The sequence below is a fragment of the Triticum aestivum genome, chromosome 7D (assembly GCF_018294505.1).
Source record: "Triticum aestivum cultivar Chinese Spring chromosome 7D, IWGSC CS RefSeq v2.1, whole genome shotgun sequence".
Classification (NCBI taxonomy): Eukaryota; Viridiplantae; Streptophyta; class Magnoliopsida; order Poales; family Poaceae; genus Triticum; species Triticum aestivum.
In genome coordinates this window covers 425,606,969-425,617,576 of record NC_057814.1, presented here as the reverse complement: position 1 = coordinate 425,617,576, position 10,608 = coordinate 425,606,969, and positions in this window count along the sequence as shown.

Genomic DNA, 10,608 nt, shown 5'->3' with positions numbered 1-10,608 from the left:
CGCAGAGCGCGACCGTCTTGCGAAGGAGCTGGCGGACCAGGCGGAGAAGCACAAGGCGGAGGTTCAGCAGCTGAAGGACGGCAAGGCGCTCCTTAAGGCCGAGTAAGAGACTGAGCGCTCGGACTGGGCTGAGAGGGAGAAGCTGCCGTCGGACGGCTACGAGGTGATCAAGGACATGGTCGAAGGTAAGTCCTTTCCTCTTTTGTTGCTTAGTTGCCGACTGCTGCAGGAGGCCGGCTTCTAAATCCTTAATTTTCTCTTGGACATAATTCTGATCGGGCCTCCGCCAACGAGCCGCGGGAGACCATGTCACCCACCGCCGACGCCGACCAAGCCGAGACCCGACAGCCGGCCGCCCCACCAGCCGGCGCCTCAACCATCGCCGACCTACGCACGCCGCCTGCCGCGCCCTTGGCCAAGGCCTCCCTTTATCTTTAAAATTTCTCTGTCTTGTACTTGAAGAACAAGTTAATCGCGCGCAGTTCCACCCACTGGGGGTGTATTGCAAACTCTGTTGAATGCTGGCCTTGGGTGTTTTGCGAATGTAAATAACTTATTTTCACACATGCTTGTGCTCTTGCCGGGTTCTGTCTTGGTTTTGCCTTTTCTCTATTTGGCCTTTTCCTTTGCCGTTTTCTTTTGGCTGCCGCCCTGCCAGCCGAACAGCCGCGCTGTGGCCTGTGGCTGGGTCAAGGACTTGGCCGTTCAGAATAAGCAAGTTACTTCAGCCGCCCAGAGCGTAGCTAGTCGCAGCCGGCCGTGGAGTCAATCACTTGATCTATCCGGGGCAAGGCAAAAGGGTCCTTGGGGCAGGCTTTATTGAGACTGGTGTAGTTGATACACATGCGCCACTTGTTGTTCTTCTTCAAAACGAGGACTGGGTTGGCAAGCCAGTCCGGGTAAAACACTTCCACGATGAAGCCGGCTGCCAGAAGCCGTGCGATTTCTTCATCAACGATCCTCCTCTTCTCTTCTGATAGGCGGCGGAGGGTTGCTTGATCGGCTTTGCATCCGATCTCACATGTAGCTTGTGCTCGGCGACATTCATCGGAACACCCGGCATGTCCTTGGGAGACCATGCGAAGATGTCCTGATTCTCACGAAGGAAATCGACAAGCTCGCTTTCCTATTTGCTGTCGAGGTTAGACCCCACGACAGCAAATCTCTCTGGGTGCGCCGAATCCAAGGCGATGTTCTTGGTTTCCTTAGCCGGCTGGAAGGAGCCCTGGGCCTCCGCGTCCTTGGGGTCAGATGGTATGGCCGGCTGCTCGCTGGCCATGGCATCCGCCCGGGCAAGGAGGCCCTTCTCTTCGGCGATGACGAGAGACTCGGCTAGCCGAGTGCTTGCAGCGGCGCACGCGAGTGACTTCTGGTAGTCTCGGGCAATGGTGATGATGCCCTTGGGACCCAACATCTTCATCTTCAGGTAGGCGTAATGCGGCACCGCCATGAATTTGGCTTGTGCAGGCCGTCCCAAGAGCGCGTGGTAGGGGCTATCCAGATCAACCACCTCAAACCAGATTGATTCGCGGTGGAAGTGGAGCTTGTTACCGAACAAGACGTCGATCTTGATCTTGCCGATTGGGGAGCAGGAAAGTCCGGGGACTATGCCATGAAACACGGTTTGTCTGGGCATGAGATGCTTCTCCTTGATGCCCAGCTTTTCCGTGGTGTCGCGGTTGAGGATGTTGATGCTGCTGCCGCCGTCTATCAGGATCCGGGAGAAGCGGCAAGCCCGCCTCTCCGTTGAGAAGGTGGAGTCCAGCACCATTACGGAAGCACCCAGCGAGGGCATCACGGCCGGGTGGTCTTCACGGCTCCAACTGATGGGCCTCTCGGACCAATGCATAAATTGGGGGACCTCTGAGGCGACAGCATTCACCTCGCGGTGGTGCTGGCACCAGCTGTGCTTGTCGTCGGCTTCACAGGTGAATACGATATAAGTAGCATTGTCCTCGGGCAAGTCATCCTGGAGCATGCCGACAGGGCGGGCCGCCAGCTGCTGTGGAGGCGGAGGCGGCAGGCCCTCGCCCTTGGCGATTCTGCCGAGCCATTTGCACTTTTGAGTGGTGTGGTTGGACGGCTTTGCACCGCTGTGGAACTTGCACGGAGCATCAAGGGCTTGCTCGAAGGAGAAGGCGGGCAGCCAAGCGGCCTTGCCACCCTTCTGACGCTTGTGGCCGGGTTGCCCCACCGGCTGCTCATCTTTGACGGTTGCTACTTGCCGGTTGTTGGAAGCCGGCTGCTGGGCCTTGCGCTTGTTGTCCTTCGGCTGTTGGTGCCGGTTGGAGTCACCAGCCGGCGTTAGCGGAGCCGGCGGGAGCACCTTCCCGGACGCGTCAACCCGGATCTCCGACGTCATGGAGGAGTCGGCGGTGGCGTACTTGTCCGCCACGATCAGGAGCTCGTCTAGTGTAGCCGGCTCGTCGCACAGGAGCTTGTGTTTGAGCAGAGTGCCCGCTCTACACCAGGCGGTGAAGTATTCGATGGCTTGCACCTAGTCGCGGGTGGACTCGGTCGGCCCCTGAACGCACATGGAGAGCTGGTAGGGCTTGGGGGCCGCTTGTAGGTGCTGGTGAAGTTGCGGATGAAGACATCGGCGAAGTCCAGCCAACTGTTGACGCAGTATGGCTTGAGGCTATTCAGCCATGTCCGGGCCGTGGCCTGGAGTATGAGCGGAACATACTTCACGGCAACGCACTTGTTGCCGTTTGCGATGTTGACGGCTGTGGAGTAGTCAACCAGCCAGTCCTCCGGCTTCACGGAGCCGGTGTATTTGGGAGTATCTCGAGGGAGCGAGAACCCTTTGGGGAAGGGCTCGTCGCGAATGCGGGGGCCGAAGTAGGCCGGGTCGATTGCATCCTCCTCCTCTATGGCCAGGGACCGAGCAAGCCGTTCGATCCGGTGGCGCGCGTCGTTCTCGCCGACTACTTCACGGGGGCCCAGCCGGCCCCTGAGAGTCGGATGATCCACAGGCGGCGGAGTGGGCAGCCTTTCCCTGCGTGGGGGAGGCTGATGCTCATCCCGCCGGTGCTCCACTCGGGGACGGTCATGCTGGCTGCGGACAACCGTAAGGCGGGTGTGCCTGCTATGGGCAGCAGCCGGCTTCGGGTCTTGCTGATCGTGACCACCGCCTGTTGGGGACCGGGAGGTTGCTCCATGCTCTCAGCGGGGGGGGGGGGGGGGGGTTTTCGGCTTGCTTGCCGGCTTCCATCACACGACGGCACGCGTCTTGCTGCGTGGTGGCAGCGTCGAGGAGCTCCTGGAGGCGTGCCATCTGGCTGCACTGCTCGTCGCCCTCCAGGTTAGCCAGTTCTTCTACCGCCGCCTGGGCGGTGCGCAGGTTCTCTACTGGGGTAGCGTACACTGGGCGTCCGACTCCCAGTATGCTCACTATGGCCGGGCCGCGTTGCCGAACCGTGCCAGCTCAGCTGGGCTCGCCAGCAGCCGGTGTGCCGCCCGCGATGCGGTCGATCTCGCGCTGGCAGGCCTCGGTGCGGCGCCTCATGGCCACCATCTTGTTGGCGCTGTCGAAGAGCGTGACATGGAAGGCCTCCAGTGTCGCCCCATTTGCATTGGCTGCAACGGGGGTGGCCAAGCCTTGTATGGAAGCTCGCAGCGGGTCCTGGGTTGCTCCAACAGAGTCCCCACTGTGGTCGGTGACCATCACCTCCGTGACGATGGCGGCACCGGCATAGTTGTCGACAGGAGGGAGTGGATCGTCAATGGCCACCACGTTGCCAGGAAAGGCATCGGTGGAGGCAGCCTCGGAATCGGTGAGCGTCTCGACAGGCTCGATGAAGGGGTTGATGGAGCCAACGGACTCCAGGTCGGAGGTGGGCTCATCGGTGATGCATAGCTTGCCGAGGAGGTCTACGAGGCAACTTGCGGGGCAGGCTGCTCCCGCATCGGGAGCGGGCTCGTCGGAGAGGCTGACCTTGCCGAGGAGGTCGGCGAGGCAGCTTGCGGGGCAAGCTGCCCCGTGCCGAGCGGCGCGCTGGTGCAAGCGACGGCGGGCGCGCGCGGGCTGGCTGATCAGGCCGGCCGTGACGTGATCGCCGGAGAGGAAAAAGGCTCCCGTTCAGAACATGTCTCCGGCCAATGGTGCGCAGGGCCCCACGATGGGCGCCAACTGTTGGGGTATTCTTGTAGGGGAACGTAGTAATTTCAAAAAAAATCCTACGCACACGCAAGATCATGGTGATGCATAGCAACGAGAGGGGAGAGTGTTGTCCACGTACCCTCGTAGACCGAAAGCGGAAGCGTTAGCACAACGCGGTTGATGTAGTCGTACGTCTTCACGATCCGACTGATCAAGTACCGAACGCACGGCACCTCCGAGTTCAGCACACGTTCAGCCCGATGATGTCCCTCGAACTCCGATCCAGGCGAGTGTTGAGGGAGAGTTTCGTCAGCACGACGGCGTGGTGATGATGATGATGTTCTACCGACGCAGGGCTTCGCCTAAGCACCTCTACAGTATTATCGAGGTGGACTATGGTGAAGGGGGGCACCGCACACGGCTAAAAGATCAAATCAATTGTTGTGTCTAGGGTGCCCCCTGCCCCCGTATATAAAGGAGCAAGGGGGAGGTGCGGCCGGCCAGGAGGGGGCGCGCCAGGAGGTGTCCTACTCCCACCGGGAGTAGGACTCCCTCCCTTTTCCTTGTTGGACTAGGAGAAGAGGGGGAAAGAGGTGGAGGAGAAGAAGGAAGGGGGGCGCCGCCCCCTCTCCTTGTCCTATTCGGACTAGGGGGGAGGGGCGCGCGGCCCTTACCCTGGCCGCCTCTCCTCTTCTCCACTAAGGCCCACTATGGCCCATTAACCCCCGGGGGGTTCCGGTAACCCCTCCGGTACTCCGGTAAAATCCCGATTTCACCCGGAACACTTCCAATATCCAAATATAGGCTTCCAATATATCAATCTTCATGTCTCGACCATTTCGAGACTCCTCGTCATGTCCGTGATCACATCCGGGACTCCGAACAACCTTCAGTACATCAAAACATATAAACTCATAATATAACTGTCATCGAAACTTTAAGCGTGCGGACCCTACGGGTTCGAGAACTATGTAGACATGACCGAGACACGTCTACGGTCAATAACCAATAGCAGAACCTGGATGCTCATATTGGCTCCCACATATTCTACGAAGATCTTTATCGGTCAGACCGCATAACAACATACGTTGTTCCCTTTGTCATCGGTATGTTACTTGCCCGAGATTCGATCGTCGGTATCTCAATACCTAGTTCAATCTCGTTACCGGCAAGTCTCTTTACTCGTTCCTTAATACATCATCCCGCAACTAACTCATTAGTTGCAATGCTTGCAAGGCTTAAGTGATGTGCATTACCGAGAGGGCCCAGAGATACCTCTCGACAATCGGAGTGACAAATCCTAATCTCGAAATACGCCAACCCAACAAGTACCTTCGGAGACACCTGTAGAGCACCTTTATAATCACCCAGTTACGTTGTGACGTTTGGTAGCACACAAAGTGTTCCTCCGGTAAACGGGAGGTGCATAATCTCACAGTCATAGGAACATGTATAAGTCATGAAGAAAGCAATAGCAACATACTAAACGATCTAGCGTTAAGCTAACGGAATGGGTCAAGTCAAATCACATCATTCTCCTAATGATGTGATCCCGTTAATCAAATGACAACTCATGTCCATGGCTAGGAAACTCAACCATTTTTTATTAACGAGCTAGTCAAGTAGAGGCATACTAGTGACACTATGTTTGTCTATGTATTCACACATGTACTAAGTTTCCGGTTAATACAATTCTAGCATGAATAATAAACATTTATCATGATATAAGGAAATAAATAATAACTTTATTATTACCTCTAGGGCATATTTCCTTCAGTCTCCCACTTGCACTAGAGTCAATAATCTAGTTCACATCACCATGTGATTTAACACCAATAGTTCACATCACCATGTGATTAACACCCATAGTTCACATCGTCATGTGACCAACACCCAAAGGGTTTACTAGAGTCAATAATCTAGTTCACATCGCTATGTGATTAACACCCAAAGAGTACTAAGGTGTGATCATGTTTTGCTTGTGAGATAATTTTAGTCAACGGGTCTGTCACATTCAGATCCGTAAGTATTTTGCAAATTTCTATGTCTATAATGCTCTGCACGGAGCTACTCTAGCTAATTGCTCCCACTTTCAATATGTATCCAGATTGAGACTTAGAGTCAACTGGATCAGTGTCAAAATTTGCATTGACGTAACCCTTTACGACGAACCCTTTTTCTGTCACCTCCATAATCGAGAAACATATCCTTATTCCACTAAGGATAATTTTGACCGTTGTCCAGTGATCTACTCCTAGATCACTATTGTACTCCCTTGCCAAAATCAGTGTAGGGTATACAATAGATCTGGTACACAGCATGGCATACTTTATAGACCCTATGGCCAAGGCATAGGGAATGACTTTCATTCTCTTTCTATCTTCTGCCGTGGTCTGGCTTTGAGTCTTAATCAATTTCACACCTTGTAACACAGGCAAGAACTCTTTCTTTGACTGTTCCATTTTGAACTACTTCAAAATCTTGTCAAGGTATGTACTCATTGAAAAAACTTATCAAGCGTCTTGATCTATCTCTATAGATCTTGATGCTCAATATGTAAGCAGCTTCACCGAGGTCTTTCTTTGAAAAACTCCTTTCAAACACTCCTTTATGCTTTGCAGAATAATTCTACATTATTTCCGATCAACAATATGTCATTCACATATACTTATCAGAAATGCTGTAGTGCTCCCACTCACTTTCTTGTAAATACAGGCTTCACCGCAAGTCTGTATAAAACTATATGCTTTGATCAACTTATCAAAGCGTATATTCCAACTCCGAGATGCTTGCACCAGTCCATAGATGGATCGCTGGAGCTTGCATATTTTGTTAGCACCTTTAGGATTGACAAAACCTTCTGGTTGCATCATATACAACTCTTCTTTAATAAATCCATTAAGGAATGCAGTTTTGTTTATCCATTTGCCAGATTTCATAAAATGCGGCAATTGCTAACATGATTCGGACAGACTTAAGCATAGATACGAGTGAGAAACTCTCATCGTAGTCAACACCTTGAACTTGTCAAAAACCTTTTGCGACAATTCTAGCTTTGTAGATAGTAACACTACTATCAGCGTCCGTCTTCCTCTTGAAGATCCATTTAATCTCAATGGCTCGCCGATCATTGGGCAAGTCAATCAAAGTCCATACTTTGTTCTCATACATGGATCTCATCTCAGATTTCATGGCCTCAAGCCATTTCGCGGAATCTGGGCTCATCATCGCTTCCTCATAGTTCGTAGGTTCGTCATGGTCAAGTAACATGACCTCCAGAACAGGATTACCGTACCACTCTGGTGCGGATCTCACTCTGGTTTACCTACGAGGTTCGGTAGTAACTTGATCTGAAGTTACATGATCATCATCATGAGCTTCCTCACTAATTGGTATAGTAGTCACAGGAACAGATTTCTGTGATGAACTACTTTCCAATAAGGGAGCAGGTACAGTTACCTCATCAAGTTCTACTTTCCTCCCACTCACTTCTTTCGAGAGAAACTCCTTCTCTAGAAAGGATCCATTCTTAGCAACGAATGTCTTGCCTTCGGATCTGTGATAGAAGGTGTACCCAACTGTCTCCTTTGGGTATCCTATGAAGACACATTTCTCCAATTTGGGTTTGAGCTTATCAGGATGAAACTTTTTCTTATAAGCATCGCAACCCCAAACTTTAAGAAACGACAACTTTGGTTTCTTGCCAAACCACAGTTCATAAGGTGTCATCTCAACGGATTTAGATGGTGCCCTTTTTAACGTGAATGCAGTTGTCTCTAATGCATAACCCCAAAACGATAGTGGTAGATTGGTAAGAAACATCATAGATCGCATCATATCTAATAAAGTACGGTTATGACGTCCGGACACACCATTACACTGTGGTGTTCCAGGTGGCGTGAGTTGCGAAACTATTCCGCATTGTTTCAAACGAAGACCAAACTCGTAACTCAAATATTCTCCTCCACGATCAGATCGTAGAAACTTTATTTTCTTGTTACGATGATTTTCTACTTCACTCTGAAATTATATGAACTTTTCAAATGTTTCAGACTTTATGTTTCATCAAGTAGATATACCCATATCTGCTCAAATCATCTGTGAAGGTATGAAAATAATGATACCTGCCGCGAGCCTCAATATTCATCGGACCACATACATCAGTATGTATGATTTCCAACAAATCTGTTGCTCGCTCCATTGTTCCGGAGAACGGCGTTTTAGTCATCTTGCCCAAGAGGCATGGTTCGCAAGCATCAAGTGATTCGTAATCAAGTGATTCTAAAATCCCATCAGCATGGAGTTTCTTCATGCGCTTTACACCAATATGACCTAAACGGCAGTGCCACAAATAAGTTGTACTATCATTATTAACTTTGCATCTTTTGGCTTCAATATTATGAATATGTGTATCACTACGATCGAGATCCAACAAACCATTTTCATTGGGTGTGTAACCATATAAGGTTTTATTCATGTAAACAGAACAACAATTATTCTCTAACTTAAATGAATAACCGTATTGCAATAAACATGATCAAATCATATTCATGCTCAACGCAAACACCAAGTAACACTTATTTAGGTTCAACACTAATCCCGAAAGTGTAGGGAGCGTGCGATGATGATCATATCAATCTTGGAACCACTTCCAACACACATCGTCACTTCACCCTTAACTAGTCTCTATTCATTCTGCAACTCCTGTTTCGAGTTACTACTCTTAGTAACTGAACCAGTATCAAATACCGAGGGGTTTCTACGAACAGTAGTAAAATACACATCAATAATCTGTATATCAAATATACCTTTGTTCACTTTGCCATCCTTCTTATCCGCCAAATACTTGGGGCAGTTCCGCTTCCAGTGACCAGTCCCTTTGCAGTAGAAGCACTTAGTCTCAGGCTTAGGACCAGACTTGGGCTTCTTCACTTGAGCAGCAACTTGCTTGCCGTTCTTCTTGAAGTTCCCCTTCTTCCCTTTGCCCCTTTTCTTGAAACTAGTGGTCTTGTCAACCATCAACACTTGATGTTTTTCATGATTTCTACCTTCACCAATATTAGCATTGCGAAGAGCTTGGGAATTGTTTTCGTCATCCCTTGCATACTATAGTTCATCACGAAGTTCTACTAACTTGGTGATGGTGACTAGAGAATTCTGTCAATCACTATTTTATCTGGAAGATTAACTCCCATGATTCAAGCGATTGTAGTACCCAGACAATCTGAGCACATGCTCACTGCTTGAGCTATTCTCCTCCATCTTTTAGCTATAGAACTTGTTGGAGACTTCATATCTCTCAACTCGGGTATTTGCTTGAAATATTAACTTCAACTCCTGGAACATCTCATATGGTCCATGACGTTCAAAACGTCTTTGAAGTCTTGATTCTAAGCCTTTAAGCATGGTGCACTAAACTATCAAGTAGTCATCATATTGAGCTAGCCAAACGTTCATAACGTCTGCATTTGCTCCTGCAATAGGTCTGTCACCTAGCGGTGCATCAAGGACATAATTCTTCTGTGCAACAATGAGGATAAACCTCAGATCACGGACCCAGTCCGCATCTATCATCTTTCAACTTAGTTTTCTCAAGGAACATACATAAAACATAGGGAAGCAACAACGCGAGCTATTGATCTACAACATAGATATGCTAATACTACCAGGACTAAGTTCATGATAAATTAAAGTTCAATTAATCATATTACTTAAGAACTCCCACTTAGATAGACGTCCCTCTAATCCTCTAAGTGATCACGTGATCCAAATCAACTAAACCATGTTCGATCATCACGTGAGATGGAGTAATTTCAATGGTGAACATCACTATGTTGATCATATCTACTATATGATTCACGCTGGACCTTTCGGTCTCAGTGTTCCGAGGCCATATCTGTTATATGCTAGGCTCGTCAAGTTTAACCTGAGTATTCCGCGTGTGCAACTGTTTTGCACTCGTTGTATTTGAACGTAGAGCCTATCACACCCGATCATCACGTGGTGTCTCAGCACGAAGAACTTTCGCAACGGTGCATACTCAGGGAGAACACTTATACCTTGATAATTTAGTGAGAGATCATCTTATAAAGCTACCGCCGAACTAAGCAAAATAAGATGTATAAAAGATAAACATCACATGCAATCATAATATGTGACATGATATGGCCATCATCATCTTGTGCCTTTGATCTCCATCTCCAAAGCATCGTCATGATCTCCATCGTCACCGGCATGACACCATGATCTCCATCATCTTGATCTATATCAATGTGTCATCACATGGTCGTCTCGCCAACTATTGCTCTTGCAACTATTGCTATCGCATAGCTATAAAGTAAAGCAATTATTTGGCACTTGCATCTTATGCAATAAAGAGACAACCATAAGGCTTCTGCCAGTTGCCGATAACTTCAACAAAACATGATCATCTCATACAACAAAATATAGCATCATGTCTTGACCATATCACATCACAACATGCCCTGCAAAAACAAGTTAGACGT